This window comes from Hyperolius riggenbachi, chromosome 4, assembly GCF_040937935.1.
Source record: "Hyperolius riggenbachi isolate aHypRig1 chromosome 4, aHypRig1.pri, whole genome shotgun sequence".
NCBI lineage: Eukaryota > Metazoa > Chordata > Amphibia > Anura > Hyperoliidae > Hyperolius > Hyperolius riggenbachi.
This window is the reverse complement of record NC_090649.1, coordinates 93,828,029-93,841,712: the sequence shown is the minus strand read 5'-3', so window position 1 is coordinate 93,841,712 and position 13,684 is coordinate 93,828,029. Positions and strand designations below refer to the sequence as shown.

Genomic DNA, 13,684 nt, shown 5'->3' with positions numbered 1-13,684 from the left:
AGGCGAGGCTAGGCCCAATACCCCCTTTCTGCCAGCTACCCCTCCAGCTCGGCAACCCCCCCCCCCCCAAGCCTGGGGCGATTTTTTCTAATTTTGCCCCAGGCGGCAAAAAGTCTAGGGCCGGCCCTGCATGTACCCACAGTAACATTGCCTAGGGCCTGATAGATGTTCTTTGTTCCTGTCTGTACCTTTTACAAGTACTCTTACCAAGGACTAGTTTTAATCTATGACTAAAGGGAATAAATATGACAGTCTACATATCCTTCTCACTTAAGTTGTCTTTTAAAATCCATAAGTGTTGGCAGTTAAGAGACGAATTTCATGTTACATACTTTCAATCAACAAGATTGTAATATGCAAATTAGAGGAGTCGGAGTCAGTGGAATCCTAAACTGAGGAGTTGGAGTCGGAGTCGGTGGATTTTTGTATCGACTCCACGGCCCTGTTTCTTATCTCCTCAAATTGCATATGGCCCAATAGTGTGCAAGTGAGTAGGGAGTCTGGCTGATTACTATTTTGGCAGTTAAACTGCTGTTCAGGAAATGTGTAAAAATCCACCTGTTCAGACCTTGAGCTGCCAGTTGAGCAAATGGTGTTATTTATGTATAAATAAATTTAATTAAGGCCCATGTCAAGTTTTCACTAAAACAAAACAGAAAACCCCCTGCTTAAGTAGGTTAGCTCTGACTTATTCAGCACAACCAGCCAGCTACCATTCTCTGCAGCTACTCCTGTCAGTAAGTAGGCAAGGAGACACCTACCTTCCACTGTACTAGTGACTGACCCCTCTGGAGCCAGGACTGCAGCACTTCCTCTTCCTGTGGTCCTGGACTGGCTGACACAGAACAGTTCAGTTGGGCTTTAGGATACACATTTGGGCTGTAGCAGCCAGGACCTGAAAGAGGAACTGTAGTGAAATTAACATAATAAATAATGTTGCTTGTTCTATTTACAGTATTCATCTCTCCCTGATGCATACACACATCCAATTTTGATTGGCCAATCACTGGCCAATTGTACCACCTAAATGCATTATGAGAGCTTACCTACAGAGCGCTGGATGCTGGGAGACCTGGCACATCGCCTGTTGGCGAGTGCTCCAATCACAGTCTGGATTAGATTCTGGCTGTGTATTGGTTTCCTTGATACACTAGGTCATTCTGAAACATTGGAATTCCAGTGTATTTCACAATAAATCACTTTTCACATGACTTTGGTGTGCCGACAATTGATAATCTTTTGGTATTGTTGATTGCGGTGGTGCACACACCGCTTTTTCTGTGCACCGTACTTTAATGCTGGCTATACTCTAAGTCACATTCACATACTTACAGTATACTCTGTGAACAACAATGTGGGCTGGTATTGTACAGGTGGAGGAGCCCCATTCTCCATAACAGTCTGGGAATATCAGAGTGCATGGGAGGAAAGGGGTAAAAAACAAAAAGGTGTTGGTCTATTATGTTTTAGTTTTTTTTTACTTTTAATAAAATCATAATTTACCAAATTAAAAATAAACATTAACAATAAGAAAAATAAATTAGAGTGTGTGATACTGTAGCGGGTAGGTGATGCATGGCGTTGAAGGAAGCTTTCAAAGGCAATAGAAATTGCCACCAATAAACCTAAAAGCAGCATTCTAACACTCAAGCCAATTGCTTCAGCACCCAGGGTATATTAGGTTGCACTTGGACATTGCAGGCATTACATTGGCATTCACTACTACTTCTGACTCCTCTTTTCATTTGGGATGGGATATGCCATCTTGTTTGTGATGTCAGCAGGTTGCTTCCAGCTTCGTAAATTGCCATACTTTCCTTTGTGTCTCTCTGCACAGGGATAATTCACTTCTTATCTGAAGTATTTATAAGTCACAGTTCATTAGTTGCAGAAAGGAAATAAAAGTTCCATTCACTGAAGAGATGAAACTACCATGAACAGGAAGTGACTGTATCTCCTGATTAGCTAGTCCTATTAAGGGTAGGACCACACTTAGCAGAAACGCTAGCGTTGTAGAAAATGCAGCGTTTTTGCTGCCAATGGTAGTCAATGGGCATCAAAAAAACGCTTTAAAACATGCATTTCTAAAAACGCTGGTCTTGTTGCTTTATTTTCAAAACTCCTCAAAAACACACATAATGAAAGTCAGTAGTAACGCAATTTGATGCGTTTTTCTATCCGTTTTTTAATTGTTTTCTGATGTATTTCCGCTTCCTGTTTTCTTCCTAGTGATTTGCGAAAAACGCATGGAAAACGCATTGTATATGCGAACCCCAAATGCGTAAAAATGCATGCAAAACGCAAGAGGAACACAATTGCAGGGAAAAACTCAAACGCACACAAAAAGACCCGCACATCACAGAAAACTTGACTTTTCATGCACAGCCATGCGTGCACCCAGCCTGACACAGGAAATTCAGCAGGGCTAAACTAGATATCTCTGTATGTAATCTGCTGTTCCATTAGAATTTTTCTCTATTTAGTAAAAGGAGTGGATGGCGTTTACATTTTTTTTAAAATGTCTAATAGAAAGTCTGTTACGGCAGGATCAAAACAGGAAACACTGGTTCCAAAGGTTTTCCAAGATATTCTCATTTCCTTAGGATTAGTGACATCACCAAGAGCTGACGCATTTGCCAAAAGTGATACTTGAACCCCTCATTAGCAAATATCCCAAACCAATGATTACCCACTCATGCGGCTTAATAAATGGCAGCGTTAAATTGCGGACGGAACGCATAGAAGACAGGTCACATGACAGTGACACAGCAACAGCTAAACAGTTCCTGATTTCACAACACAGAGGTGACAGATCTTTCTTCTGTATCAATCAACATTAGGAGGAATTGTGCTACTGTCATTAGGTACAGTGACAAATATGAAGTCAAACATGAAAAACTGGCTCCTGTAAATGAAACACAAGCACTACATAATCACTGTGCATGGCAATGGAATGCTGCAACAAACTACTGCTAAGTCAGCTTTGTAGTATTGGATGACAAGGCTGTCATCATGTCCAATCTGTCCACTGTAATTTGCCACCTGAGAGCAGTGCTAACTGGAGCAAAAGTGTAGCTATGTCACTTAGCAACAAATCAGATTCCCTGTTCATTTTTCCAGTGAATCAAAGAAGTGGCAGGATTGGTTGTTTTCTGAGCGACGAGCAATTGTTTCTCACAATGTGAGTACAGACGCATGATTACAGAAACCGATTACGCTATTACCGTCACAACGGATCGGCTCTTTAAGATCCTAAACAACTTGAATTTTTTTAATTTGTTCAGTGTAAGATTCTGAAACTACAAGGTGCATAGTGGAATGTGGCCCTTTGGCTAGTTGCACACATGTAGTGGTGCGCTTGTCCTGCAGCCGGGGAGCCCTGGGCAGGACAACCACACCAATCCTTCCTGCATACTACCCTGCGGCAAACTGCGCCGATAGAGTAATATGCATATACCCTCATGACATTAAAAACCGAGTTCCTACGGTAAAAAAGATATGTGCTCATTTTTAAATTATGTACCTTTTCTATTTACAACTTTTTTATGTTATATGAAAATAACAATTGTATTGCTTTTGATTTAGTTGGTCACTAAAAATAATTCACAAAACAGAGGCCTCAACCCTAAAACACACTAAAATCAATTCCACAACTTGTCACAGTTGAAATAATATCTCATCTGTCTAGCTGGCCTGGGTATTTACCAGGTCATTAACTCCATGCATGTTACTTTCTACTGCAGTGGTCCTCAAACTAAGGCCCGTGGGCCGAATGTGCCCCCCCCCCCAGGCTTTTTCACTGGCCCCCACAGACAAAATGTATTACTTATAGATGCTGCTTGCTACATTTTTAAATATTGGTGGCCCATAAATAGAATAGCAGTGCTGGCACCAACCTTCCACATGGAAGCCAGAAAGCCGTGTTTGGGGCATATTATCTACTCATGCTGTGATGGTGGCATAATATCTGCTCTGGGTAAATGGGAGACATGAGGGCTGCCCATGTTAATAGGCACTGTCTACAATACCTAAGTTCAATATAATGTTTTTCTACATCATTTTATGTATGCTCTAGCCCCCCAGCAGTCGGAAGTATGTTGACCCGGCCCTTGATCGAAAAAAATATTATGCTACTGGTTACTACTGGGGTTTTTTGCAAATAATTTTAGAGCCATTCTTTGCATAGCCACAGAACAGTCTGACCAGCAGAAAAAGTCCACAAATGTCACCATTATGGAAAGCTAACAACCAGGGCTATTCAAAAGTGGGTGTTTTGTGAGCTACCGACTCATGTACGTGTGCTGAAACTTTCCCATGTGTGATCATAATTTGAAAATTACTTTTTTTATTCTTGCACTGGGGCCTATGGCTCCTTAGCTACACCACTGCTTAAGGCTCTCTGTCTAGGGTAACTATGAGCTCTCATTTGCACACAATATTAACAACCTTCTGTTACTTCCATCCAAAAAACATCTCCAGAATTCATCCCTTACATAAGCAGCTACCAAAATGCTTGTACATGCTCTAATCATTTCCCGACTTCACTACTGTAACACTCTACGGCCTGTCAAAAACTAGACTGGCACCTCTCCAGTCCCTTCTAAACCCTGCTGCTCATATCATCTTCATCTCCTCCCGCTTCTCCGATGCCGCCCCTCTCACCCAATCCCTCCATTGGTTGCCAAGCATTCAAAGGATAGAGATGGCCCAAACCTCAAAATTTTGGTTTGCGAACCTACCGCGAAAGTTCGGTTTGTGCGACCTTTTGCGAACCGCAATAGACTTCAATGGGGAGGTGAACTTTGAAAACTAGAAAAATGTATGCTATTCACAAAAGTGATGGAAAAGATGTTTCAAGGGGTCTAACACCTGGAGGGGGCATGGCGGAGTGGGATACACGCTAAAAGTCCCGGGGAAAAATCTGGATTAGGCGCAAAGCAGCGTTTTAAGAGCAGAAATCACATTGAATGCTAAATTGCAGGCCTAAAGTGCTTTAAAACGGCAGCGCTGTACGAGATCAGCGATCCCCGTACCTCTGATTGCCCGGGGAGCGGGCTGATTGATGCTTATGAGAGGCGGAACAGGATGGATCGCCGTCCTGTTCCAAATCAGATACCGTAGGGGAGGAGGGAAGGGGAGGGAGGGAGGGAGAGAGAGCCTCGTAGAGGTTGAAGGGAAAAAAAAACAAAGTGCTGCAGCGATCGGACCCCTCCGGCGGCATGTCCCCTTAGGGCCACAAAAGGAGGTGAGTCCGATTGCTGGGCTCCCAAGCTGGGCTGTGTAGGAGGATGAAAAGCCTGCACAGCCTAGCACAACAAAAAATGGCCTGGTCTTTAGGCGGGTTAGTACTGTGGGCGTCAAGTGGTCAACGCTTACATCTATTTTTTAAAATACTTGTTCTGCTTGCTGTTCAGTACCTGCAACGAGAATGTTTTATGGAGGGCAAGTCTGCCATTGCGAGTGACCACGGGTAATGGCCAGGGAATCCTGGTTCAATTCCGGTCCGGAGTGGGAGCCTAAGAAACGGCTATCACCACCACACATCCAAGGAAGGCAGCAGGAACGCTGTGGGCAAAGGAGCAGGAATGGCTACCACACACATCCAAGGAAGGCAGCATGCATGGCATGTACGTCCCGAGGTAGTGACCAAAAATAACTATACAGGAGGACTTTCGAGGCCCTGCTGTACATGAGATGAATCAACTTTAACCACTTGCCGACCGCGCACTCATAACGCGAGTCAGCAAAGTGGTAGCTGCAGGACCAGCGACGCACATCTGCGTCGCCGGCTGCAGGCTAATTAATAAGGAAACAGCCGCTCGCGCGAGCGGCTGCTTCCTGTCAATTCACGGCGGGGGGCTCCGTGAATAGCCTGCGGGCTGCCGATCGCAGCTCGCAAGCTAAATGTAAACACAATAATCCGCTTTGTTTACATTTTTACAACGCTGCTAACAGTAGCAGCGTTGTGCTAAATCAGCGATCCCCGGCCAATCAGCGGCCGAGGATCACTGTCACATGACAGGCAGGAGCCTGTTAGAGGCTGCACAGGACAGATCCGTTCCTTTGCAGCCTCCGATCTCCGGGGCAGGGAGGGAGAAGAGGGAGATGGGGAATCCTGCGGTGGAGGGGGCTTTGAGGTGCCCCCTCCGCCACCCACACGCATGCAGGAGCGATCAGACCCCCCCCTTCAGCACATCCTCCCCCTAGTGGGGAAAAAAGGGGGCGATCTGGTCGCTCTGCCTGGGATTTGATCTGTGCTGGGGGCTGTAGAGCCCACCCAGCACAGATCTTAGAAATCAGCGCTGGTCCTTAAGGGTGGGTAAAGGCTGAGTCCTGAAGTGGTTAAATCCTTTAACGAGAATCAGCAAGTCTGCCATCCATTCAAGTGAAAGGTATGCATTGACTGCCAGGTATAATACAATGTGCAGTCAAAGATGCAGTGAAACGTATGCAGTGACTGCAAACAGCTGTTTGTGTAGTGACGGCCGTGCTGGACTGGTGCGCACCATGACGAGAGTGCAGGTGATGGCGCTTTCCAGCCCATATGGTCGCCGGGCTGAGGTAGCTGAATGACAGAACAGTGACTGTCCAACTGAGAAAAATTATTATTGCGGCCCAGCGGCCTTAAAAAATTCAGGAATCCGCCTGGACTCCTGGACCCTGTTGGTGGTTGCGGAGAAGGCAGTCAAGCGGCCTGCGGGCAGAGGTGCTGTGTGGGGAGCGACTTAGTCTTGGGGCAGGCAGCCAGTCACACGGCGTGCAGGTAGAGATGCTGTGTGTGGGGACTGACTTAGTCTTCGGACGGGCAGTAGCCCTCCGGGATCCATGCCTCATTCATTTTGATAAAAGTGAGGTACTGAACACTTTTGTGACTTAGGCGACTTCTCTTCTCAGTGACAATGCCTCAAGCTGCGCGGAAGGTCCTTTCTGACAGGACGCTTGAGGCAGGGCAAGACAGAAGTTGGATGGCAAATTGGGACAGCTCTGGCCACAGGTCAAGCCTGCGCACGCAGTAGTCCAAGGGTTCATCGCTGCTCACAGTGTCTACATCCACACTTAAAGAGAGTCTGAAGCGAGAATAAATCTCGCTTCAGACCTCATAGATAGCAGGGGCACGTGTGTCCCTGCTAAACCGCCGCTATCCCGCGGCTTAACGGGGGTCCCTGATCCCCCAAATCCCCTCGTTTCAGCCGGGGATCGCTTCCTGGTTGGGGCAGGGCTAACCGCCGCAGCCCTGCCCCACGCGCGTCTGTCAGCGCGTATCTCCGCCTCTCCCCTGCCCCTCTCAGTCTTCCTTCACTGAGAGGGGCGGGGGAGAGGCGGCGATGCGCCGCTGATAGACGCGATTGGAGGCAGGGCTGCAGCCGTTAGCCCTGCCTCCAGGAGCGACCAAGTCTGCGACCAAGTGTCGCAGTGGGGGGTTTGGGGGTGAAGGGACCCCCGTTTAGCGGCGCTATAGCGGCGGTTTAGCAGGGGCACACATGCCCCTGCTAACTATGAGCTCTGAAGCGAGATTTATTCTCGCTTCATAGTCTCTTTAAGGCCAGGTAGTCGGCTACCTGCTGGCCCAGGCATTGGTGGAGGGTGGATCCAGAAGCGCTAAGGCGAGGCATTGGACTAAAGAATGTCTGCATATCTGACATCACCATGAGATCGCTGGAGCGTCCTGTCCTTGCCTGCGTGGACATGGGAGAAGGATTACTGGCAGTGGTACCTTTATTGCGTTGTGCTGTGACATCACCCTTAAACGCATTGTAAAGTTGCCAGCTTGTTCTGCATGTGCTGCATCCTTTCTGCCTTTAGGTGAGTTGGTAACATGTCCGCCACTTTGTGCCTGTACCGAGGGTCTAGTAGCGTGGCCACCCAGTACAGCTCATTGCCTTGAGTTTTTTTATACGGGGGTCCCCCAACAGGCTGGACAGCATGAAAGACGCCATCTGCACAATGTTGGATCCAGACGTACTATCCATCTCCTCTTGCTCTTCCTCAGTGACGTCAGGTAAGTCCTCCTCCTTCTCCCCCCAGCCACGAACAATACCATGGGAACGTCGAGCAGCACAAGCCCCCTGCGACGCCTGCTGCAGTTGTTCTTCTGCCGCCTTCTCCTCCTCCTCCTTTAAAGAAACACCTTCCTCATCATCTGAGTCTGACTCCTCTTCTCCACACGACTCTTCCTCCTCCCCCCTCCCCCCCCCCCCCCCGTGCTGCCGCAGGTGTTGAGGAAACATCTGAATCTGATGAAAATTGCTCCCACGACTGTTCCTGCCGTAACTGTTCCTTTTCACGCTCCTCCACAGCTTGATCCACCACTCTACACACAGCACGCTCCAGGAAGTAAGCATACGGGATCAAATCGCTGATGGTGCCTTCACTGCGACTCACCAGGTTGGTCACCTCCTCAAACGGCCGCATGAGCCTGCATGCATTTTGCATCAGTGTCCAGTTGTTGGGCCACAACATCCCCATCTTCCCAGATTGTGTCCTTTTACTGTAATTGTATAGGTACTGGGTGACGGCTTTCTCCTGTTCTAGCAGGCTAGAGAACATGACCAGGGTCAAATTCCAGCAAGTCGGGCTATCGCATATCAAGCGTCTCACCGGCAAGTTGTTTCTCCGCTGAATGTCCACAAAGCGTGCCATGGCCGTGTAAGACCGCCTGAAATGCCCACACAACTTCCTAGCCTGCTTCAGGACGTCCTCTAAGCCTGGGTACTTTGACACAAATCTTTGAATGACTAGATTCAGCACATGTGCCATGCAGTGTGCTGCTTTTGCTCAGGTGTTCTTCCCATTGCAGTTTGTGCCTTTTCTCCATGTGCCTTCGTAAGGCAATTGTCCCTACTTGAGTGTTGGCCTTTCCACGGCTCAATTTTTGGAGGCAGAGAGAAGAGATGAGAAAACAGTTTTACCTCAGCGCAACAATGTCAGCAATATGGATTAATTTCCTGTAATTGTGCTGCCGCTCCACATCAGGTAAACGCAGCTGATACAATAAGGATAAAGAGCAATACAGTACCTCTTCCAGGTGTACGGGTAGTTTATACCTCTCACTGTGCAAAAAGTCTTGCTGTAATCAAGGGTCCCAAGTCTTGCTTGGGACTCGCCCCCACCTCATAGCTGCATATTGCCCTCATACATTGCTCTGTGTTCATTTGATTATACTTTCCTAACCCAGAGAGAAGAGATGGCATTGCTCCGATCTGAGGCAGACACATTAAAACATTTCCAAACTGCTGAGCCCTCCTGGGGTGATGGCACTATGGTGGCATCAGCAGCTGACATTGAAGGGCATGTTGGCTGGCTGTAGATAGGTGGCGATACATGGCGCCAGACACTGCCGCCAGCTGTTTCTGACACCGAGCTCCCCCTGCTTCTTTCAGGAACTCGTCTCCTCCTACTCCTCTCTGACTCCCCCTCTGAACTGTCCCCCTATTCATCTCATCAAATGGGAACATACGTAGGATCCGTAACATCATCATTATCATAATCATCCTGCCTAGCTTCGCTTCCCTCAGACACCTCAAAAACTGCACCAACAGCAGGTACTTCATCATCTTCACACTTTACGTCCATATTGTCGCCGCCTAATTCAGACGTATGAGGTGGTGTAACTTGCTTAGCGCCTTCATCTGGTTGTAACAATAATGGCTGTGAATCAGTTAATTCCCCACCAATTAACTCCTGCGAAGTGTCAAATGCAACGGATGTGGTACTTGTAGTAGCGCTGGTGGCTGCGGAAGATGAGGTGTTCTGTGTTAAATAGTCAACCACGTCCTGACAATCTTGGGAGTTGATGGGACGTGCCTTCTTCTGAGCACTGTACTTTGGTCGAGGGCCGCACAAAATCACATCAACACGACCTCGCACAGACCTGCCGAGTGGCTTTTCTCTAGGTCTGCCTCTAACTCTGCCTGTTTTGTCCGTTGTGTCCATATCGGGGGGGATGAAGTGAAAGGTATGCACTGACTTGACTAATACAATGTGCAGTCACACAGGTGCAGTTAACGGGTATGCACGGAGTGGCATATCACATTGCGTTCACTCACGTAGGTAGGTGGGTGCACTGAACACAATAGGTAGGTATATGCAGTGATGAGGTGGGTGCACTGAACACAACAGGTAGGTATATGCAGTGATGTGTATTACAATGTGCACCTGTCACACACAGACAGGTAGCAGACAGGCACAGTGACACTGCGTGCGCTCAACTCATGTAGGTAGGTGGGTGCACTGTGGACAACAGGTAGGTAGGTATATGCAGTAATGGGTATTACAATGTGCACCTGTCACACACAGACAGGTAGCGGACAGGCACAGTGACACTGTGTGTGCTCACGTAGGTAGATGGGTGCCCTGTGAACAGGTAGGTAGATATATGCAGCACTGGGTATTAAAATGTGCACCTGTCACACACAGACAGGTAGCAGACAGGCACAGTGACACTGTGTGCGCTCAACTCACGTAGGTAGGTGGGTGCACTGTGAACAACAGGTAGGTAGGTATATGCAGTACTGGGTATTACAATGTGCACCTGTCAAACACAGACAGGTAGCGGACAGGCACAGTGACACTGCGTGCGCTCACGTAGGTAGGTGGGTGCATTGTGAACAACAGGTAGGTAGGTATATGCAGTGATGGGTATTACAACGTGCACCTGTCAAACACAGACAGGTAGCGGACAGGCACAGTGACACTGCGTGCGCTGAACTCACGTAGGTAGGTGGGTGCACTGTGAACAACAGGTAGGTAGGTATATGCAGTAATGGGTATTACAATGTGCACCTGTCACACACAGACAGGTAGCGGACAGGCACAGTGACACTGCGTGCGCTCACGTAGGTAGGTGGGTGCATTGTGAACAACAGGTAGGTAGGTATATGCAGTGATGGGTATTACAACGTGCACCTGTCGCACACAGACAGGTTGCGGACAGGCATAATGACACTGCGTGGACTCAACTCATGTAGGTAGGGGGTGCACTGTGAACAACAGGTAGATAGGTACATATATGCAGTAAGTAATGGGTATTACAATGTGCACCTGTCAAACACAGACAGGTAGTGGACAGGCACAGTGGCACTGCGTGCACTTAACTCACGTAGGTAGGTGGGTGCACTGTGAACAACAGGTAGGTAGGTATATGCAGTAATGGGTATTACAATGTGCACCTGTCACACACACAGGTAGTCACTGAATGTGCTGGGCCTTGCAGTGGCACATACGCAGTATGAATTATCAAGGCTGTCTATGCAACACAAGTGTCAGTGGGACACACAGAAAAAAAATAGATCAAAAGAACAAGATTAGCTCTCAAAAGAGCTGTTGTGGGGTGCTATTTTAGCAATAAGAATCAGCAAGGAGCAAGCTAAGAAACCTACAAGAGCCTAACTAATCTTTCCCTATGAGAGTCAGCAGCAGCAGCTGTCCCTTCTCTATTTACTGCAGGCACACGAGTGAGTATAATAATTTTACCATCAGCAGCATAATTAAATAGGAACTGTGGCCGCACAGTCTCCTACTGCGCATGCGGGGCAGCGCAAATCCAAAGACAGCGTAATCAGACACAACACCGGCGGTGCCTGCCTTTTATAAGTGGGGGAGTGGCTCCAGGAGGGAGTGTAGCCTGATTGGCTACAATGTGCCTGCTGACTGCGATGTAGAGGGTCAAAGTTGACCCTAATGGTGCATTATGGTGCGAACCGAACTTCCGGAAAAGTTTGCGGTTCTCCGCGATGGCGAACCATCGGAAGTTTGCAGGGAACTGTTCGCCGGCGAACCGTTCGGGCCATCTCTATCAAAGGATCCAGTTCAAACTCTTAACACTATAACTAGGGATGGCCCTGTCTAGGAGAACTCATGGAGAAGCATGTGATCAGTTTGATCAGCTGATAGATTTGTAAGGCTCTGATTTGCTGGTCATGATTATGTGTTAAACCAGGAAGTCATCACAGCAAATCAGAACGCTACAAATCTATCAGCTGACCAAAATGACCACATGCTTCTCCATGAGTTCTCCTAGGCCGGGCCATCCCTAATTATAACACAAAGCTCTACATAAGCTATCCCCTCTATACATTTCTTCACTAATCACCAGATGCTATCCCCAGGAACCTTCGCTCCTCCCATGATATCCTCTTGTCGTCCAGCTTGGTCACCTCCTCTCACTCTTGCATTCAGGACTTCTCACGAGTGTCACCTCTCCTTTGGTTCTCTCTCCTGTAGCCTGTCAGTCATGCTCCAAGCTTGGAAATTTTCAAAAATACTTTCAAGGCACAGCTCTTCAGACAAGCTTATCATTTGTTATAGCTATAATTTAATGCTGTCTCATCCAGCAACCCCTTTGCCTACTCTCCTAGCATCTCCACTCCACTACGCTACACTTACTAAATTGTAAGCTTGCAAGGACAGGGTCCTCTGCCTAGTCTTTCCTGTTTCTGTGTATTTATAAAATGAACATGCACCAGTACTGGTTATGGGTTTTTTTAACTGCAACTTCTCATCTGTTGTATGTATTTGTACTTTTGTTGTTGGATGTCCCAATTGGACAGTGTACTGAACTGCTATCTATGCTCCTAATTACTGTATGTTTTGTACTATGTACATCGCTACAGAAGATGTTGGTGCTATATAAATAATATTGCTTCATTTATTTACTGTACTACTGAACACTTTCTGATGCAGAAGTACCGTATAGACTCGCATATAAGCCAACCTGCGTATAAGCAGAGGTACCCACTTTTCCCTCAGAAACCAGGAAAAAGTAATCGACTCGCGTATAACCCACCCCCCGTATAGCTCTCTCCACAGTAGCCATATGTGCCCTCCAGTACAAGTCAGCACCCCTCCCCATAGCCAGATGTGACACAAGGATGCTAGTTGTCTCAAGACGACCACTAGATGGTGTCATAGATATGAAAGACAGTGATTGCCACACAGGAGGAATCCCCGATTACAGGGAGTGCAGAATTATTAGGCAAATGAGTATTTTGACCACATCATCCTCATTATGCATGTTGTCCTTCTCCAAGCTGTATAGGCTGGAAAGCCTACTACCAATTAAGCATATTAGGTGATGTGCATCTCTGTAATGAGAAGGGGTGTGGTCTAATGACATCAACACCCTATATCAGGTGTGCATAATTATTAGGCAACTTTCTTTCCTTTGGCAAAATGGGTCAAAAGAAGGACTTAACAGGCTCAGAAAAGTCAAAAATAGTGAGATATCTTCCAAAGGGATGCAGCACTCTTAAAATTGCAAAGCTTCTGAAGCGTGATCATCGAACAATTAAGCGTTTCATTCAAAATAGTCAACAGGGTCACAAGAAGCGTGTGGAAAAACCAAGGCGCAAAATAACTGCCCATGAACTGAGAAAAGTCAAGCGTGCAGCTGCCAAGATGCCACTTGCCACCAGTTTGGCCATATTTCAGAGTTGCAACATCACTGGAGTGCCCAAAAGCACAAGGGGCTTGATTCACAAAGCGGTGCTAACCTACTTAGCACGTGTAAAGTCTTTAGACGTGCTAACCAGGGTGCTAAGTAGGTTAGCACCGGATATCTCAATCAGATCGCGCGCAAAGTTTTGCACGCAAAGTCCTATGCGCGCGCTAAGTCCCATAGGCTTTAATGGGTACTTCGCGCGGAGCGCCCTGCACTCTGTGCAGTGCGCGCGTAAAGTTTAGACGT

General features: G+C 47.3%; 1 long non-coding RNA gene across 3 annotated transcripts in view; it reads right to left on the bottom strand.

Moving 5' to 3' along the window:
* LOC137570421 (uncharacterized) overlaps nucleotides 1-12,431 on the bottom strand; it is a 30,242-nt gene extending 17,811 nt beyond the window's left edge. The window contains exons 1-2 of one of the 3 annotated variants that reach the window (XR_011031035.1): nucleotides 12,385-12,431; nucleotides 762-895 (exon numbers count right to left, since the gene is read on the bottom strand). This is a non-coding gene — a long non-coding RNA (uncharacterized lncRNA). Of the gene's footprint in view, nucleotides 1-761; nucleotides 908-12,091; nucleotides 12,356-12,384 lie in introns of those variants that run through there. The other 2 variants (XR_011031036.1, XR_011031037.1) reach the window with 2 other exon arrangements.
* Nucleotides 12,432-13,684: the final 1,253 nt, after the last annotated feature.